Source organism: Megascapheus bottae, chromosome 2, assembly GCF_031878675.1.
Source record: "Megascapheus bottae isolate mThoBot1 chromosome 2, mThoBot2.hap1, whole genome shotgun sequence".
NCBI classification, from domain to species: Eukaryota; Metazoa; Chordata; class Mammalia; order Rodentia; family Geomyidae; genus Megascapheus; species Megascapheus bottae.
Genome location: NC_143510.1, coordinates 84,056,682 through 84,078,096, shown reverse-complemented (window position 1 = coordinate 84,078,096; position 21,415 = coordinate 84,056,682). Strand labels below are relative to the sequence as shown.

At 41.2% G+C, this 21,415-nt stretch overlaps 1 protein-coding gene across 2 annotated transcripts in view; it reads right to left on the bottom strand.

Moving 5' to 3' along the window:
• Txnrd1 (thioredoxin reductase 1) overlaps positions 1–21,415 on the bottom strand; it is a 93,559-nt gene that overhangs the window by 43,703 nt on the left and 28,441 nt on the right. Inside the window, exon 2 of one of the 2 annotated variants that reach the window (XM_090328542.1) lies at positions 19,825–19,976. The gene's annotated coding sequence lies outside the window, so the exon portion shown is untranslated. Of the gene's footprint in view, positions 1–709; positions 858–19,824; positions 19,977–21,415 lie in introns of those variants that run through there. The other variant, XM_090328543.1, reaches the window with a different exon arrangement.

Genomic DNA, 21,415 nt, shown 5'->3' with positions numbered 1-21,415 from the left:
GCCTAGCGCCGGCGCCGGCTGACTGACCTCCGCTCGCCGGATCACTCCGCACCCGCGGACCCTTCGGGGGACTTGTTCAAAGGAAAGGATTTGAAGATGGGGCCGGGAACTCAGGGCTCACAGACAAAGGCGGTGGACGGCAAATGAAGGGCAGGATGAAGAACTCCCCCGGACGCCGACATCTGCCCGGTTCCCGTGAGGAACGGGTGGGGGCGGCCGACACCTCGGGAGCTGGACGGGACACACGACCGCACTGGACCTGAAGCCATCCCCAGCCCCGCCGAGGGGGGGACACCGAGGCACAGAAAAGGCGGGACTCGAGCCGGGCCCCCCCACGGTGGTGGTCTGCGCGGTGGCCCCGCCGGCCTGCTGCGGTGGGAGCTGCCCGTGCCGAGGCGCACAGCACCCTGATGACACCTGCTCGGCCAGGTTCCCGGCGTCTGCGCGTCCGGGCAAGGCCGTCCTTGGGTCACCCTGTCTCCATGCTGTCAAGAGTCCGCCCTCCGCGTTCCCAGACTCCACTTCCGCCGGGTCTGCAAACCGTCTCCGCCGGGGAGGTGGAAGGCGCCGGCCGCCACGGGCCGCCTCGCCACCCAAGGCCGAAGTTGTCGGGGGGGCGGGGGGGGAAGGGTTTCTCTCCCCCCCCAACCCCCCGCCTCCAGCGCCCCGGTCCCCGCCCCGGCCTCTCCCTTCTCCCCCATGCACTCACATCGTGGCCGGGACCCAGGGTGACGGGGTCGCCGAGGCCCGGGGCTGCCGCCCACTCCGGACTCCGAGCAGCCTGTCTCCGCGGAGACTGCGAACGCAGTGCCCGGGCGGGCACAGACCCCGGGAATGGGCACCCGGAGGCCGGCGGCCACGCGAAGCCACGCCCTGACCGGGAGGAGGGCGGCGAATGGCCCGTGTCAGAATGACAAAGCAAAATCCAGCCCACGTGCAGCCCGGAGGAGAGAGCTCACGCCCTGGTGATCGTGTGTGTGTGTGTGTGTGTGTGTGTGTGTGTGTGTGTGTGTACACTAAACGACCTGGAGCCAGAATCTAGTGATGTGTGTGTGTGTGTACACTAAACGACCTGGATCCAGAATCTAGTGATCGTGTGTGTGTGTGTGTGTGTGTACTAAACGACCTGGAGCCAGAATCTAGTGATTGTGTGTGTGTGTGTGTGTGTGTGTGTGTACTAAACGACCTGGATCCAGAATCTAGTGATCGTGTGTGTGTGTGTGTGTGTGTGTGTACTAAACGACCTGGATCCAGAATCTAGTGATCGTGTGTGTGTGTGTGTGTGTGCACACTAAACGACCTGGAGCCAGAATCTAGTGATTGTGTGTGTGTGTGTGTGTGTGTGTGTACTAAACGACCTGGAGCCAGAATCTAGTGATTGTGTGTGTGTGTGTGTGTGTGCACACTAAACGACCTGGATCCAGAATCTAGTGATCGTGTGTGTGTGTGTGTGTGTGTGTGTGTACACTAAACGACCTGGATCCAGAATCTAGTGATCATGTGTGTGTGTGTGTATGTGTGTACTAAACGACCTGGATCCAGAATCTAGTGATTGTGTGTGTGTGTGTGTGTGTGCACACTAAACGACCTGGATCCAGAATCTAGTGATGTGTGTGTGTGTGTGTGTGTGTACTAAACGACCTGGAGCCAGAATCTAGTGATCGTGTGTGTGTGTGTGTGTGTGTATGTGTGTGTGTGTGTGTGAACTAAACGACCTAGTCTCAACTTAAGGCAGAACTTTGCAGTAGTAAGTAATCACATGAGGCTCTCTCTCTCTCTCACACACACACACACACACAAACAACAGAGCCTGGCCCCCATCCAGACATTCTGATCACCTTGGGACCTGTACACTGTGTGACCTGGGTATCTGGCTTTTAAAAAATCCGAAGGTGGTTCTGGTTGACAGCAAAGTTAGGGAACCCACTGCCCGAAGGTAATGGATTACTCACTTCGGTAATTCCCTAAAGGAAGTTATTGTCTGCCTTTTTACAGGAACGTGTAGTTTACCCTGACTAATCCTGAGAAGTGATGCATTCTCACCAACACTTCCTCCTGGTCCCACTTGGGTTTGGGGTTGCCTTGTTTGCTCCTTGCTGCTGCCAAGGAGGGCCTTGCCCTGTCATAATACCCACCTCTTCTATTCTTCTCCACCTTTCCTCCTAGGTAGGTAACTGTCAATGGTTGATAAATAAGGAAATTCATCTTTCCCTCCTCCTAGTCTAGACAAGGCCAGAGTAAAGGAAAAGGACACAGAGGTGAAAGGGTAGTTGGCTTCTAAATCTGGCTAGGGCACCACACCTCCTCTGAGTTGGCAGGTCTCCTGCCTTTCTTTCCAAGGTGAAAGTATGAGGCTTAGTTTAGCTTATCACCAAATGCACACACTAAACATATGGTCCAGTTCATGGGAACAGTCCATGAGAGCCACCCCCTGACTCTGGGCTAAGACAGATAATGGCCTTAGCTTCAGGTGTTCCAGAACAATGTAACTAAAGAATGAAAACTGTGAGGAAAAGAAAACTGGTGCTAAGAACCCAAGAAACCCCATGGCTGACTCCTGAACCAAGTTCTGCATTAACCATTTCTGTACCATATCTCATATAATCTTATAAAATAATAGGCCATGAACAATGTCATGAATGTCTCATTCTTAAATATATACTTTTAAAATACAGCTTACTTTTTAAATAGCATGATATCAACGGGAGAGAGATTTTTAAATCTTTTTTTTTTTTTTTTTTTTGGCCAGTCCTGGGCCTTGAACTCAGGGCCTGAGCACTGTCTTTGGGCTTTCTCAAGGCTAGAGCTCTAACACTTAAGCCACAGCACGACTTCTGGGGTTTTTTTCTATGTATATGGTACCAAGGAATCAAACCTGGCCCAGTGTTCGCGCAGGCTAGGCAAGCACTCTACCACTAAGGCCAAACTCCACACCCCTTAAATCTTTTAAATTGAAATAATATACTAAATACCCCTGGTAAGGGCTTTTGCATTGACAAGAATCTTGTATGGACAGATAGGTCAAAGCGATTGTAATCCATATTTTCTAACAACATAGTAAAGGTTAGATGAAGCATTTTTAATATCCCATTGCTCTTAGGTAATATTACACAAATTCCCAGGGTAATTTCATAGTGGGTTTTTTTTTTTTTTTGTCTTTTCTTTTTTGGCACATTAAACCTAGGACATTGCACTTGCTAGGCAAGTGTTTTGCCACTGAGCTACATCCCAGCCTGATTTTCTTTTTAAGTTAAAAAAAGGTCTGGGAGTGATGATGTGGCTCAAGTGGTAGGGCTCTAGCCTTGAGAAAGCCCCAGGACACTTGACCCTGAGTTCAGTCAACAGGACTGGCAAAAAAAAAAAAAAAAAAAAAAAAGTGCATACATTTTCACATTAGAAGGCATTAGATGGAACTGTTGGGGGTGAATGTATTTAAAGAAGATGGTCCAGGTCAGATCCATGGTACATCAAACTGCAAAGGGGAAGGACTCAGCAAAGGAACCTCATAAGAACTGGTGGGAGGTGGGCTTCTGGTGTCTCAGAAGCCACTGAAAAGTCCCCCAGACAGGAGGAAAATAGCATCAACCACAGGAAGAGCTGCTGAGAAATCGTGTAGGAGAGGGGCTGGTGGTGGAGGTTAGAGGCTATTGTTGAGTTTCATGAGAATGATGAGGAGAAGAAATTCAGATAAGAGTTCAACCAGGAACAGAAAGACGGGAAATAGCAGTAGTAACTTTAGCTAGCTCTTTAAAAGACTTTTACTTAAAAAAAAATACAGACTAGAACATAAAGAGAGGTGTTTTGGTTTTGTTTGTCTAAGACAGAAATGATCATAATGCAATAGAGGAAATATGGGAAGTTTGTTACAGACCAAAGGCTTTTGAATATACATTTATTACCCAGCAAAGACTTTGAAGTAAAATCCAGATTCTATCACTAACCAGAGAGTCCAGTGACTCAGCCTTCCAGTTTATCTTATTTCTACAAGACCCTCTGTGGTCCTTCTACCTCTTCATCTCACCCAAACCTTTCCCTTGACTCCTCCCCCTAGTCATTAGCCTTCTCTCAGTCCCTTTAATTACTCTGCCCTTTCTCACCATATGGCTAACTCCCAAGTAAGTGCTCAGCTCATCTAGTTCAAACGCGTCTTCCTTGAGGAAGCCATCAAAGCAGTCAAATCCTCCTATAAAACATCCTCAGTGAAGCATGGCTCAGGTAGGAGGGTGCCTGCTAATATGCATAAACCATCAGATAGCAAGTTTGAGTCCTGGTCTCAGATGGAAAAAGAGAGAGAGAGAAAAATGATCATTTATATGGAAGTAGCTCCATGCTTCACTTTCTCTTGTCTCTCTTTGCTTCAACCATCTCAGAGGGCTTAACTTGAGAACTTTTTTTTTTTTTTTTTTGCCAGTCGTGGATTTGAGCTCAGGGCCTGAGCACTCTCCTTGGACTTTCTCAAGTCTAGAGCTCTACCACTTGAGCTTCAGCACCACTTCCTGCTTTTTTCTATGTGTGTGGTACTGAGGAATCGAACCCGGATATTCATGCATGCTAGGCAAGCACTCTACCACTAGGCCAAACTCCCAGCCCCAACTTGAGGACTTTTTATTTCTTGTCATTACTGACAGCAATATATCAAAAGTCTTAAGTGGAAATATTAGTCTGAAAACTTAAAAAAAAATCCTCAGGTCACTGTCCTTCTACTTACTACTTATCACAGTATTTTTATTTATAGTTATCTGGTCAGTATCAGCCCCCCCCCATAGGTAAGCAATGTACACTAAAACTGCATTACATTGCTATGCAGATAGGGTCCATATACCTGATCAGTAAGCATTGAAAAGATGCTTAGCACAAATATGGGTCCGAAGCCATTTTTGTTTGATTCATTTCAATATGCACAGAGACAAGGATCATTATTCATACTCACCACTATATTCCTGACATGTAAGTATAGTGTGCACACATAGTGTTCACCTGAAAAATATTTGTAAAATCTAGAAAATGAGGACATTACTAGTTAATTTGTGAATTCTACCTTTTTCTGCAGAGGACAGACACTTGTCAGGAATCCTAAATTCTCCTAGAAAGGTGAATTTGACTTTCAAATATTTGACCTATTTCATGTTGGGTATGGTAGTACACAGCTGCAATCCCAACATTTGTGAGACTGAAACAGCTGGAGATCAGCCTGGATATATAATGGGGCTCTAACCCATAATACCAAAACAAAACAAATACAATTTAAATGTCAGTGGGAAGGTGGAGATAAGAACATAGTGGTGGTCTGAATTATATAACATCTGTAATATGGTTAGGAAAGTACCTGACCTAGTAAACGATCAAACAGGATAGTCTGTAAACATCACTGAACCCAGAGAAGCAAAGATGGTATGGCAAGGCTTTACAAAGGCAGTGATCTTCAGTTCATACCTTGAGGGATAATGAGGGCAGAAGAATGGCAGTAGGAATGATGCCTAAGAAATTTTCAGTGACTAGCATGTGCTCTGCATGAATCTAGCTCTTTCCAGGATGGGCTTAAAATCCTTATGATCTGATAAGAGACACCATCATTTCATTTTTACATTTAAAAAGAATGGAGGCATGAAGACGGCAAATCTCTTGCCCATGATCACCCAGTATAAACAACAGAGCTGAGACTGACCCCAGCCCTTGAGTTTTGCCACAGTACTGTTTACCTCTTGAGCAGAACCTTCAAGGCAGAAGCAGCTATATGTATAGTCACAGGAACAATGTAGAACTCAGAATCCAAAAGGGAAATGAAGTAAAGACAGGTTAGACTTAGTTTGAGGTTCACAGGCAGGGAAGTGTATATTCTCAATGAATCCTCAAAATCATCCAAGTAGCACACCCAGGTTATATTAGAAATTAAGATTCTAGAACGTTAAGAATCTTGCCAAAGTTGAGTGTTGAAAGGATAAAAATCAGGAGTGCTGACCTACAAACTACTGTTTGTCATCCAATTAAATAATATAGAGCTCTCCTTACTTGGTATGTAGGACCACCTAGACCAACCGATTGAACTCAGGTCTCTCTCATGGATCTCTGAACTAGTGCCACAGCCTCACCTAGCTTTCTACTAACCTGATAGTTCCAAAGGAAGGGAAAAGTTTTCAGTGTAGAAAACCATTGGCCTGAAGTGCCTCAAGAATGCAGGCTCCATTCTAGTCAATTCTCAGATGTCTAATAAAAACTGGAGATCTGCCACCCTCTGTCCCAGACAACAGGTTGTGCATTAATGATGGTAAGCAGCCTTTAGATCCTACAGATGAAAGAAATGTCCTATAACTTATTATTATTAGCTTTTAAATTAATAACAGCTAGTATGGTGAGGAACATCCTCTTCTAATTACTCTAGGAGCCCAAATTCTAGAAAGTTTATGACTACGAGTCACTAGTGGAGGAATATGCTCACCTCTATGAAGCTGAGACTGAAGCTGAGCTCTGGATGTACCTGGATCATAGCTAGCACCTCTAGGCTCTGGGCTGAACCAAGAGTGATCTGTTTTGTCTGGATGTATTAAGATCAGTTTTTCAGGTTGTGGGCATAGCTCAGTGGCAGGTTCTTGCTTAACATGTATAATATGCTGAGTTTAACCCTAGCTCCAAAACCAAACTAAAACACTAATTTTTCCACTAAATGTGGATAGGAATCTTGTTTCCCATCAAAGACTAAAATTTACTTACAGATTTAAAATGTTTTCTTTAAAATCATTTAATGTCAGGAACTCTCTGAAATTTTGTTACCTTGATAAGGCTTTATCGGTTAATCATTAAGTGAATTTTGTCCTTTTTAAAGGTAAAACATACTCTAGGCCTCTAGTCATTAGCCTTTTTTTTTTGCCAGTCCTGGGTCTTGAACTCAGGGCCTGAGCACTGTGCTTGGGTTTTCTCAAGGCTAGCACTCTAGCACTTGAGCCACAGCACCACTTCCAGCTATGTATGTGGTACCAAGGAATTGAACCAGGTTTTTATGCACTCTACCACTAGGCCAAACTCCCGGCCCCTCGTCATTAGCCTTTCTAAGAATGTGAAGTACTTAAAACCTCACAACTATCTTGTAAAGACCATACTATAGAGCTTTTGTTTATTTGATTTTTTTTTCCTTTTTCTTCTTTGAAATAGATCTCTTTTCCCGGGCTTGTCTCAAATGCCTAGATCTTTCTGCCTTATCCTTCCAAGTAGCTGGGACTACAAGCACCTATATTTCTATATATGGTTATATGGAAATTATTTACTTATCGTTTCAGCTGTTCCATCTTAGTCAAAAGTAGAATAATATCAGTTCTTCTGTCTGGAGAAGACTTCAGAGCCAATGACTACTTGAAATAAGGTTCAATTTCCCAGTCTCCTTTTGACACATATATGGTGAGGTGACTAAAGTCTGGACTAGGAAATAAGTGTACTGTTAAGGCAAGGGCATGTCCCTTAAACACACTTCCAAGTGATGGTTAGGGGTGGAATGTAAATTGAAATAAGAAAATAGGAGGAAAACTAGACCTCAGAGTAAAGTGCAACATAAGCTCTAGGCAGGCTACTACAATGTGGACTTTTAGGTAAGAGAGAAATAAACTTAAGCTTAAGCCATTTTTGTTGGGTTTTGCTATCATATGTGACTAAAATGAATTGTAACTAAAACACTACATTTCAGGAAATGTATTTTATATTACAGAATACACAAAAACAAAGACAGAAAGGGAGGGAGGGAGGAAAGGAAATGGGGGGGGAGTTGCTTTACTTCAGAAACTTACCATCTGGATAAAGCTCCTGTTCAACTTCACAGATTTTCTAGGTGCTTCATAATATTTCCAAGGCTTGATACTTTATAGCTTATACTTTTCCTTGCCTGTGCCTCCAGCTCACCCAGACCTCTATATCTACCAGCTTACATAACCACTTTCAACCGTCAATGTCCAAAACCAAAGCCATCATCTTTCCTAGTCTCATCCTGTCTACTCTCTTGACAAATGACAGCACTTTCTGTAAGGAATCCTTCACGAGAAATTGAGCAGCTTCTCCTTCCCTCTCATCCCGCTCTACATTGTAAGCATCTATCTTCTATAAAAACTTTCTCCTAGGAAAGAACCAGATCTGATTCACCACTCATGTTTCTTCAGTACCTATTTCACTGCATGACAGATGCAAAACATTATTAATGTTTTATGTATTTTCCCAGACCGTTTGTTATTCTGTTTAAAGCAAGATATTTCTATTTTCCAAAAATATATATTAAACTCTACTTTTTCATTAAATATTATGATACAGGAAATTTCCCATGCTGTTAAACCTCTTCATGAATCATTGAAATGGGTGCATCATATTACATGAGTTAGCAGCTTCTACCATGTGTCACAAACTATGCTAGGATTTTATACACATCCCCACTAGATTACCATGTTGCATGTGAGGAAACAAAGGCTCAGAGGAGACAAGAGTCCTCCACTTGTGGTGACTATGACTAATGATCACGAGCCCTAGAAACACAGGACTTGCCATGATGTAAGAAGTCTGGGTCCTCAACTATTCGCTGAAAGGATAAAAGACCTACAGTTGGCCAGAATATCAACTTTAAACAGAGATTTATCTTGTAAAAATTTAAATCCCTTTAATATTTAGATACATTGAGGGGCCGGGAGTTTGGCCTAGTGGTTAAAGTGCTTGCCTAGCATGCATGAAGACCCGGGTTTGATTCCTCGATACCACATACATAGAAAAAAGCCAAAAGTGGTGCCGAGGCTCAAGTGGTAGAGCTCTAGCCTTGAGAAAATCCAAGGACAGGGCTCAGGCCCTGAGTTCAAGCCCAGGACTGGCAAAAAAAAAAAATTTAGATACATTGGAAGGAAAAAGCATGAATTAAACACTGCATTAGATGTATTACAAGTTTCATCCTGTTTGATTCTAAAAATTCCACCAGACTAGGTAGCACTATCCCTCTCTGCCCCCCATCTTGGTATGAACTTGAACCCAGGTGTGCATGATACAAAAGCACATTTTCTATTATTTAAGAGAAATCCTTATGTGTAGTATGTGAGGTGTTTTCCCCCACCCTCTTCACATTTTTTTTTATAAAGAAGTGTGCTTGAACAAAGGTAAATCTGTGCAGATTCTTAGCTGAACATTGTTTAATCACTATCATCCACTCCCTCTGATCCATTTATAGGAGAGTAGAGCACCCCATGTGTGTTTGTGTATATGTGCAGGAGTTAGTGAGTGGAACCAAGGCCAACAAAAATAAGCCCAGATTACATGAGAGAACATGTTCAGCATTCATTAGAGGCTGCCTTCAGGAGCTAGATTCCCCCCTTTCAAGTTCTGACTCTTATCTATTTACAGGTTGTGTAACCTTGACCAAGTTATCTAAATTCTTTGCACCTTCATTTCCTCTTCTGTGGAATAAAGATAATGGTTGCATCTTCCCATGCCTTTCATGATTCAGTTAACTAATACTGAAAGTGCTTAGAGCAGTGGCTCATAGATGTTGCTACAGAAATATTTCCTTCTCCTGTTACCATCGTCCCATGAGAAATACCAATTCAGTTAATGAAATATACCAAATTTGAGTGAATTATACTCAGATTGTGTGATATAGCATGTGGGCAAAATGCTGTACCTCATTTATAGCCATAGAAACATGAAGTAAAACTTCCTACCTCTCAAGTTGGCAAAAACTTATAAAACCCTACTATTATTTCTTTCTATTCACAAAGTACCAGGAGCCCATTGAGCTTGTTATGCACACACCATTTAAAGGAATCTAGAGTCTTAGAAATGTTCCTACACTAGCTTAGAAATCCATTCAGTAATCTGTCCCAACAAAATAATTCTGAATATAGCAAAATTTTATGTTCAGAGAAAATTTTTTTTCTTTTTTTTGGTGGTACTGGGGTTTCAACTCAAGGCCTTGTTCTTGATAGACACTCTACATTTGAGTCATGCTCTCCATAGCTTTGGTAATTCTCAGATATGGTCTTACATTTATACCTAGGGCCAATCTTGGTCTGTTTTCCTCCTATAGTTCCTCTTCAAGTAGTTAAGATCACAGATATATACCACTATGTCTAGCATTCTAGCTTGTTGGTTGTGATATGATCTTGCTAACTTTTTCTACATGGACTGGAACCATGTTTCTAATCAACATCTCCCACACAGAAAATTTCTAACTTGTTACAGCATCAGAAAAAGTTGGCAGCCAAACTCATATGTAGAGACAGTGCTGCTAATACTTCTGGGCATCTTTTATGTATCCTGTATTATGTTCTGTTTTGCTATTTAATTAATGTTTTTCTTGTTATCCCAAGAAGTGATTTAAAATATTCCATGTGCTTATTTAAATAAGTAGTTTACCAATTTGTTTTGGGAACTTACCATCCTCCTGCCTCAACTTCCTGAGTGCTGAGATTATAGATGTGATTTGCTTTTCTTTCTACACTATGATTTCCAGAATATGTGGGGTTTTGTTTTGTTTTTGTTTTTGTATTCTGGTACTGGGCTTTGAATTAGGGCCTCTACTCTTACTCAGCTTTTTGATCACAGCTGATGCTCTACCAATTGGTCTAACGCTTCAGTGCACCCTTTTTTTCCTGGTTGAAATGAGAGTTTCCCATTTGGATTCAAATTTTGATCTGCAGATCATGCCTCTTGAATAATTAAGATTACAGATATGAACAATCAGTGCCTGGCCATAGCCTTCAAATTTGTTTAAATTATCAGTTTTTCTAGATTAAAAAATACAATATTTAAAGACTATCTTAAGCTTCAGTCATAAAGAAACAGAACAGTCTCCATGGATCCATATCTCTGTCGGGATCAAGCTTCTCTACTTGCCTAGTCTTGTCTACATTCTTTCATCCAGGCATTTCTGAACATATTTATTCACTCTAAATAAATAAGGCATGATGCTTCCTACACTGTTTTTACTTACAGCCATGAATTTCTTCCCTATTACCTTTGTCCTTCTGGGAACTCTATCCAACATCATATCATAGCTATTCCATAGCCCTAGAGTCTTTACAGATAACCAGATTAAACTGAAACTACAAAGGTGGTAGATACAAAGACACACAATGATCTTGAAGGATGAGGTTGTACCTCATGTATCTTTTCTCCCCTGCCAGAGCATGGCACTGAAACAGATGCCAAAAGCACATCCCTTGAAGGAATAAGCAATACCAGTGGTGAGACCAGAACTAGAATATGGTACTTCTGCTTAGGAGGGGTTTTTATTTGTACATGAAAGCAATCCATGGGGCAGGGAGTTTGGCCTAGTGGCAGAGTGCTTGCCTAGCATTCATAAAGACCAGGGTTCGATTCCTCGATACCGCATACATAGAAAAAATGCAGAAGTGGTGCTGTGGCTCAAGTGACAGAGCTATAGCCTTGAGAAAACCCAAGGACAGTGCTCAGGTCCTGAGTTCAAGCCCGGGACTGACAAAAAAAAAGTAATCTAGGCCAAGTATAATAGTATACACCCATAATCCCAGCTACTCAGAAGCTAGAGGTTAAAACCTCAAGATCAGACTGGGGAAAAGGTAATGTCTAGACTCTGTCTCATAAACAAAATAAAAACAACTAACAAACCATTTAATAAAATGATTACCAGGAAGCTAAAACATGTTTGGAAGGAGGAGGGCAATAGTGGGGAGGGGGAGCTCACAAATGCAGGAAGGGTGAACAAATGCAGTCATTATATGCAATGTGTATTGTGTGAAAACTGAACTATGTAACTTGAAGGTAGGAATGGGAATGGAATAATGGGGGAGGATAGTGGAAGGGGTGATATTGATCAAGATGCACTAAATTCATAACCTAACTTCTGGAAGTAAGACCTCTTCACATGACTAATAATAATTTTTAAGGCTAGAGGCAACTCCCAAGCAGTAGAGTACTTGCCTAGCATTTACAAGAGCCTGGAATTGATCCTGGCATGCAAAACAGAAATGCAGTCTTTGAACTACACTGTCTGGAAAGAAGACAGGCCTGGCTTGACAAGCAATACCAGCAAGTTATTCCAACACTGAGTATCTTGCTTTCTCCCTTGTAAATTAGAATTAAATCTAGCAACTCCACTGTTGTGAGGATTAAAAGGGAATGTGAGATACTGACATAGAAAAGGAACTCTCCCTCCAATGGAAGGTGTGAAATTTGTTTTCTATAAGCAGCCAGGAACCAGGATGATAAATATTGGAACCCTCAAGCTTGTGACATGTGGCACTTTGGGAAAACTTGAATATGTCTTCTCAAAATTTATGACAGCCACTTCCAGGCAAAATTTGGATAATCACATTGGTGTTGCTCCTTAGATCCTTAGATCAAAGTCACTGAGAAGACATCCAAAGCAAAGACAGAAAGATCCTGTATCAGCAAGCCATATGCATGAAAAGCTCATACATAGCATAGTAAGGATATGGCATAACCTCCAGTTGCAACAGACCCCATGAGTTCAGGAACACCTATCATGATACTAATGCCAGGACATCATGCACAAGGCAGGCAGGGCACATCATGAAAGGACTTAAGGAAGTAGGGAGGGGCCAGGAATTCCCAATGGTTTGATCAGAAAGCCAGCCACCCTCATGCTAATACATTTCTACATGGTATTTGTTTGTCATAAGGTGATATCACCACCTGCCTTACTGATAACATTTTGAAGATTAACTAGAGGAACCTGCATCATCTGGTGCAGGAAGTACAGTATGCATGACTAGTAGCCCCACACCAGCACTGATGCCATAACCTTCTGCGGGGTGAGCGCCTCACAGCAATACCAGTCTCAGTAGACCTGAGTTCACTTGAATGGTGAACAACCTCAACTTTAAAAGACTGGTCTAAAGTGCAGCACAAAAGAAGAAGAAAATGTCAGAGAGGAGAGGCACCAAGCTTCTCTTCTCAATTTGCAGTTGAAGCCACTGCAAATATAGGAGCTCACAGGTAATTATCCATCTGGTTAGACAGTGCACTGCACCAGGCATCACATGACCTCAAAGGAAGATGAAGGAGATTTGCTTAAAAAACAAAAAACAACAACACTAACAAGCAACTCTAATTCCATTAGAGCAGGAAGCACATCGGCCTAATAGGCTGCAATATTTCCAGGGCTTAGGACTGAGCCTTACATACAGCAGGAACTGCTGTATATCTGAATGTCTGTATGCTGTATGTCTGAATGAAGACATTCATCTGATTCTATACAAAATACTCTTGTCTATCCATTGAGCTTCTGGCTCTTTACCTAATGTGTCACATGCACTCTGGGGGAAACAGCAGCTAAGGCTGATGGGAAGATGGTGCCAGTAAAGGCCCTCTCCTGGAGCCATGCAGAAACAGGTGAAGGTGGAGAAGATTCAGGAAGCCAGTACTCTGAGCTGCAGCTGCAATTCCAGTTCCTTTACTGTAAGGTCTTTAAGGACACAGACTAATCAGATATACCTCCATATACTTCCGTGTGGCTGGGGCACATAAGCACATGTTGGGATAGCTCCTCATATGTCTTCTTTTTTTTCTTTTTCTTTTTTTTTTTTTTGCCAGTCCTGGGTCTGAATCCAGGACCTGAGCACTGTCCTTGGGCTTTCTCAAGGCTAGCGCTCTCCCACTTGAACCACAGCACCACAAGTTTTCTACTTTACCCATTGGATTTCCAGCTTCATGCAACCGTTCCCCACAGAATGTTTCCTGAAATTTTTTTCATGGACCATTATCTTTACAGATCTTTTATATCTGTGAAATAACCTCTGAACACATTTCCACTTAAATTTAATTAAAATACTATTTGAGATTACTCCACAGAAAGGAGATTTGCACAAGGTAATAAACTTACCCTAAACCAGCAAATAACATATGCTACAAGGCTCAAGATTCCCAGGAAGAATGTTTGTTAATGAAAGACTAGGCAAAGACTAAAAATGACTGGTTGTAATAGTCACAAAGAGAAACTACCTAGTAAAAGTCCACAGAACAGTTAAAAAAAATCTTATTAAGAAAAATACAAGGGGCTGGAGTTTGGCCTAGTGGTACAGTGCTTACCTAGCATGCACGAAGACCTGGGTTCGATTCCTTGGTACCACATATACATAGAAAAAGCCAGAAATTGTGCTGTGGCTCAAGTGGTACAGCTCTAGCCTTGAGAAAGCATAAGGACAGTGCTCAGGCCCTGAGTTCAAGCCCCAGGACTGACGGGCATAACAAAGAAAAATACAAGCCAGACAGAACTGACTGAATGTACAGCTAGCATGTATCATATTAAATAGAATTTTACCTGTTTGGTCAAGTTTGAGTAAAAAACTAAGGAATACACATAGATTTAAATGACTCCTTTACCTGTAAGAAGTTGGGAGACAAAGGGGATGGAAAATAAAAGGTTACCATCAACAGGTAAGTGTCTTGTCCAGCTTTGTTATTTTCCTCCTCAACCAGTCTTCTCTGTAAATTTTCTAGTTCATCTTTATATGTGAACCCACAAGATACTCTCTGTTGACAGTCTGTTCTTTAAAAGAGCATCTGATTCTCCTCTATTGTCAATGATTCACCTGGAAGGCTTTATAAATTGCATTTTACATGTTTGGTGACTCAGTCTGCTCCTTTACCATATAATAGGTTTCATGATAACCATGCTTCATAAAAGCACTAGACTAGCCAGGTGCTGGTGGCTCATGCCTGTAATACTAGTACTCAGGAGGTTGAGATCTAAGGATCGTGGTCTGAAGCCAGCCTGGATAGAAAAGTTCATGAGACTCTTACCTCCAGTTAACCACAAAAAGCCAGAAGTGGAACCATGGCATAAGTGACAGAGCACTAACCTTAAGCAAAAAAAAAAAAAAAAAAAAAAAAGTCCAGGGAGGGAGGGGCACCAGTGGCTCACACCTGTAATCTTAGCTACTTAGGAGGCTAAGATCTGAGGATCAAGGTTCAAAGTCAGCCTAGTCAGGAACGTCCATGAGACTCTTATCTTCAATTAACTACCAGCCAATTGGAAGTGGTACTATGGTTCAAGTGGTAGAGCCATAGCCTTGAGCTGAAGATCTCAGAGACAAGCCCCTCAGGCGCTCACGCACGCACACACACACACACCACTGAACTACTTAGTATTTTTCAAATGTAAGTCACTTTTTCCAAATTTATAACACCAAATCACATTTGAATTACTGATAAGGAACTTATGAGGCAGATTTTTTAAAAAGAGACTTTTACCTACAATACACAAACAGCCTGCCTTTAATATTCCTAGAAACTTTAGAACTACATTCCTCCAGATACCACAACAAAATAAAATAGGCCGAAACCTAGAGTTCACAGAGATTGTTCAGTCAAGACCATACACATGATTCTGGCTGGGTGCTGTGTCTCACACCTATATTCTTAGCTACTCAGGAGGCTAAGATCTGAAGGTCACAGTTTAAAGCTAGTTTGGACAGAAAAATCTATGAAAAACTTATCTCTAATTAACCAGAAAAAATCAGGAAGTAGTGTGACTGTTTTGAGCAAAAAGCCAACTGAGAATATGAATTCAAGCCCTAGTACCAGCATACATATCTGCATGCACACACACACACACACACACACACACAAGTATATACATGTATATATATATGTGTATACAGGATATATATGTATATATATATGTGTGTATGTGTGTGTATTATATACATACATAGAGAGGGGATGGAGGGGGGGGGGAAGGAGGAAGAGAAAATGTATTCTGGCCCCAATGTAACTTAAATTACTAAAGCAGTATGCTTTCTCAGTGCACAGAACACTGAAAGAGCTCTCTCAGAGGAAGTATAAGATTTTTATATAAAAGAGAGATCAGGTTCCCACATACTAACTCAGAGGTTTTCCTCTTATACACAGGTAGCACCTGAACCCCAGCCTGAGTTCAACTCCCCAGGGCAACAGACATATAAAAAGAAAAAACTTCTAAAAAAAATTAAGAAGTAGGGACGTTAGGATGGGGGACTAGAGACATGGCTGAAGCATTGGAGTGTCTGCCAAGCAAGAGCAGGCCCTGCACTTAAACCCGAGTAAGAAACCAAAACAACAACAACAGAAATATATAACTGGAATCCCTTGCCAACAAAAAAAAAATCAATTCATCATAACACTCAGTTTCTAAGATTAAAATAATGTCTATACATACAAATAAGACTCTTAAAAATAAGACTTTTGATCAATAACTTTGGCAAAGTAGCAGGATAAATAAAATCAGGCCACAAAAATGAATAGCTTTTCTAGATATTAACAATGTGGTACAAAGTAATTGAACCCAGGTCTTCGTGCATGCTAGGCAAGCACTCTACTACTAGGCCAAACTCCCAGCCCTACACTATTTTTTTTTTAATTCCAGGAAAAGGAAACATGCTTTGTCTTTTTTTTTTTTGTAAAGTAAATCCAAAAGTCATCAAAAGTTGATTATATTCAAAATGTAGAAAATACACTCTGTGGATTCCAGAGTACACAACATCCCAATTCAAAAAATGGTTTTGTAGATTATTTCTGAATGATCTTTAGTAGAGTCCTCTAGTACAAGGTTAAGACTCTGCGTAGAATAACAGAAGTGCCATTTTCTAGAACATCCTCATTGATAAACATAGAAGACAGCAAACTTTGCCTGTTGAACAAACAGCCTGTTGGGCAATGGCAGGGGACCTAGACTCAAGCCAAGGATAGGCAACACTGAGTCATCACTTACCAATTCCACCTGTGCACTTTTGGCTTCTCACTGAAATACACAGAGGAAACAAATGCCCATTCTCTGAGAAGATAATTCAAAACCCTTCTTCACAGTTGTGCATACGTAAAGCAAATATGATTGATCATGTGTCAGGCAATTAGTGAGAAACTAACTTTATGAAGAAGTTCATTTCCCAACTTGAATTAAAGCAGATTACTCATCCCAGAGAGAAAGTATATTATGCAGATTAAGCATAAATATAAAAACAAAGTTTCTCCTTTCTAATTTATTCATATCACAATTGTTAAATAAGATAATAAAAACCAAAGGAGGAAATAACCTGGGAGAAATTCTACTTGGAGGTTATTGCAACTAAAATTAATGTGAACGCTATGAATATAATTTTAGCTGGGTGAGGTGGCTCAAGCCTGTAATCCTAGCCACTCAGGAGGCTGAGATCTGAGGACTGAGATTCAATGTCAGCCTGGGAACTAAAGACCATGGGACTCTTATCTCCAATTAACCACCAGAAAACAAGAAGTGGCTCTGTGGCTCAAGGGGTAGGGTGGTAGCCTTGAACTGAAATGCTCAGGGAAAGCACCCAGGCCCAGAGTTCAAGCCCCACAACCAACAATAACAACAAAAATTATATATGTGTGTGTGTGTGTGTGTGTGTGTGTGTGTGTATTGTACCCTGTTTTTACCACTTAACCACCTTTCCTGGCCCAAAAGACTGACTGTTAACTTCCATAATAATTGGTTCAATCTGAAAATAGCGTGAATATCCAAACAACTAAAGAATTGGTATTCACTAAAATAAAACAAGAGGCTGTCTGCTGGGCATACACAGGAATTATTAAGGTAATGTCATTAATAAAATTGTCAGAATACTACATATTTAAGCAAGTATGTAAATAACTAACAATCCAATAATAGATTTAATTAAATAAAACTGGGGCAAATAAAAGGGCAAGGTTTGAAAGACTGGAGAGCTAGGAAATTAGGGCATTGGTAGACATCAGGGATAAGAGAGAGATAAGAATGATAAGTGTAATTATAGCCTGACAACCTGGGAATTGGAACAATGTACTGAGATCTACCTGTTTACAACTAAAATAATCCTGCCACTAACCCAATTCTTCATTGCACTACTACAGCAAAATCACAACTGGAATTTTCTAGTTCTTTAGTGATACTTAAAACTATAAATAGAGTGATCAAATAACACTCAGCACACAGCACATAGTAAGTGCTGAAATGGTAGGTGTTAATCTTGTTATAATTAATTTATAGTTGGAATTAAGTCAGAAATTTGTTGCTCACCATCCAAGATTTTAAGTCCTAATTAAAAAACAGGAAGAGCAAGTAGTTCTTTTAACAAACATGTAGCATTTACTATGTGGCAGGCATATTGTATGAATTTTTGAAATATTAAATACAACAAACTCATGACATAACTACTATTATTATACACATTTACAGATGAGGAAACTGTGGCACAACAGGCAAAAAGGCAATAACCATGGTCACATGTCTAATAATAACTCACAAAGTTGAGAACCAAACTCTGAACTGGATGTCTAGGCTCCTTCTTATCCTTTTATTAACAATAACAACAACTAAGATTGTAAAGCAATATAATTACAGACCTGAAAAAATCTCAATAAGCAGTCTAAGCCCTTCACTTTAAAGATAAATTAAAAAGGTTGGAAGCTCTCAATCAAACAAGATAACTGGAGCTAATTAAGTTCCCAGAGGCCAAGAATTATAGAGCACATTTCTAATACCAAGTTCTCTTCTAAATTTTCTAACAATTACTGCCTATACCTACATGGGTCGTCACTCCCAATTTCCTTTTTAAATCTTTATTCTTCCTTCTCAGTTTGACTAAAGCCTCTAGGGATGGATGGATGGATGTGGCTTTCTGCAACCCTATTCCCAAAGTGATGACCCTCCCTCCCCACAGCACCACAGCATGTGGATGGGGACAAAGCCTAGGCTGGCATGTGACTGCGTTCAGTGCAAAGAAAAGACACAAGGTTCTTCCTCTTTCAGCTGCCTTTGTCATTATGTATCTACCTTTTTATCTTACTTGGAAAATGAGAACATTTCACACACACACACACACACACACACACACACAAACACACCACAGAGAGAGAGAAAGAGAGAGAGAGAGAGAGAGAGAGAGAGAGAGAGAGAGAGAGAGAGAGAGAGAAACCTATTCTTATGTAAAACTTATTACAAAAGGTGTCTAATTGGTAATCCTAGATATTCAGGAGACTGAGATCTGAGGCTTAAGGTTCAAAGCCAGCCCATGCGAGAAAATCCATGAGACTCTTATCTCCAGTTAGCCACCAGAAAACTGAAAATGGAGCAATAGCTCAGAGTGGTAGAGTACTAGCCTTGAGTACTCAAGGACAGCACCTAGGTCCTGAGCTCAAGCCCCATGACTGACAAAAAAAAAAAAAAAAAAAAAAAGTCTGAAATCATCCTCCTTGAGATTTGGAAAATCAAGGCACAAGTTGAGAGAAAATTAATTTAATAACTGCCCTACTGGTGAGCTGGGACAGATGGCCAGTTATGTCTAAGGATCCATTGCATTGGAGGAGAGTGACAGTGAAAGACAGAATAACTTGCTAAATTTCAGTGGCATGTAAATGCCCTGAGCCTTCTTTTGAAGCTTCAGGTCCATTGGCCTGTCAAGTCTCATCTTCTTTCTGAGGCTAGTTCCCAGTGCATTAAACCAATCCACCCTAGAGTTGTATTACTGATCTTTTATCCAGGATAATCTAAGATAAAGAAGTAAGTAGGAAACAGAGCAAAATCATCTCTAACAACCAGAACATACTTACTTACCAAAATTTAGAAATAACAGTTCCTTATAAAGATTCTGTACGAACATGCCTAAAACAGCAACCCATTTATCCCACTTTAAACTTCCTTGAACTTGATGACCTCTGGACTTTGCAAAAGTTTAGAGAAAGATTTTACTTAAGCAATGAGATATTCTTAAATTACTCTTCAATTACTTTGAAGCAAGCTACACCCTTTCTAAAGTGAAACCCAGTTGTTTGCATTTGACTTTAACTCTGTACAATTCCCACAATTTACACCACCCCTGGAAGGTACAGACTTACCTGAGTACAGCATTGGCATGTAGACTGGTTCACAGGGCTACAAGGCCACGGTCTCCTGAAGCCCCCAGCTAGGCTCTGGCATGTGCAAGGACTGTGCTTGGTGGATCCCACTGGGTTTTCTGGCAAAGTTCGAATAGGGTAATGATCCTTAGCTAGAAGTAATGGGAGCAAAGATGGTAATTATTCATTAGAAAGGAAAACATGCTATTGCATTTGCTAATATTAGGTTCACCCTATAAGCTATTCAATTTTAGTCCAAGGTCAAAGGAAGGAATCTAAGGAAGGACTCATTGAGTGTACATGTGTGCTATGTCACTTGGGATTCCCAGCTCAGATGACCCACATGCAGATCATCATGCATCAGATCAGCTCCTGAGGAATCCTGACATGACAGGCCATAATCTGAGCCCCTCCTGGAAGCAGGTGAATAGGGAAAGGTTCTCCACATTGAGGGCAACAGTGTACCCCATCAATTCTCCCATTTGTGATTTAAATGAGAGAGATCAAAGGGCAGACTTCAAGCCCCTTCTCATACAACCCTGATCAGAAGGCAGAAGCATAATACTTGACCACTTTTTTGCCTCCAAGACAAGTAGACACAGGAATCCAGCTGCCTTTGTCATACCCACCAAGCAAGGTTTCATTTTAAAGAAAACTTTGGAATTTCTATTTCCTCCTTGGGATTTCACTTGTGTTAATCAGATGTCAACGTGAACATGATCCAGCCTAGTGGTATGCTAACCCCCATATGACAGCATTGTGACTGGAGCATTCTGGTCAGCCAAAACCACCAAGAGATTGCTACCTTGGGCTTGTAAAAAAAACTTAACTACCTTCTTCAGAGCCTCCAAACAAACTAACCTTGACCCTACCCTTATCCCTGGCTACTAAATTGGCTTCCTCTCACCTGTTTATCTAAGACTCATCCAGTCTTCTCAAGATTTTCACAGCTGACATTTGTAGTTTCCCAGAACTAAACAGTGCTGTCTCATGGGCATGCTTATCATAATCCCCATTTCACAAAGGAAACAGAGGAGTTATACAACTTCCCCAAGGCTGCACAACTTAAAGTCGAGGATGGAGGTAGTGAACAAATCCAGGTTATTTTTCTCTAGAATTCAGTGAAAAAGTTACCAATTTTAAGGTCACAATTCTATAGTTTTTAGTATTTTCAGAGTTGTATGATCATCATCAAAACCAATTTTAGAAAATTTTCTTCACCCCCAAAAAGGCCCCTCTTCCCATTAACAGTCACTCTCTTTTTCTCTCCTAACCTCTAGGCAAGCACTGATCTACTTCATGAAATTAAACAATAAGTAGTTTTCTCTGGCTGGTTCCTTTCATTTAACACACTCCTTAAGGTTCATCCATGGTGTAGCATTCATCAGTGCCACATTCCTTCATTGTCAATGTTCAGTGACATGAACATACCACCTTTATTTGTCTATACATGAGCTCTTGGAAATTGGACTGTTTCTGTCTTTGGGCTCTCATGAATAAAGCCTCTCCAAACATTCATATAGGAATGATTGAAACCTGTTTTCAATGCTCGGGGGTAAATGCTTGGGAGCAGAATTGTTGGGTTATAAGA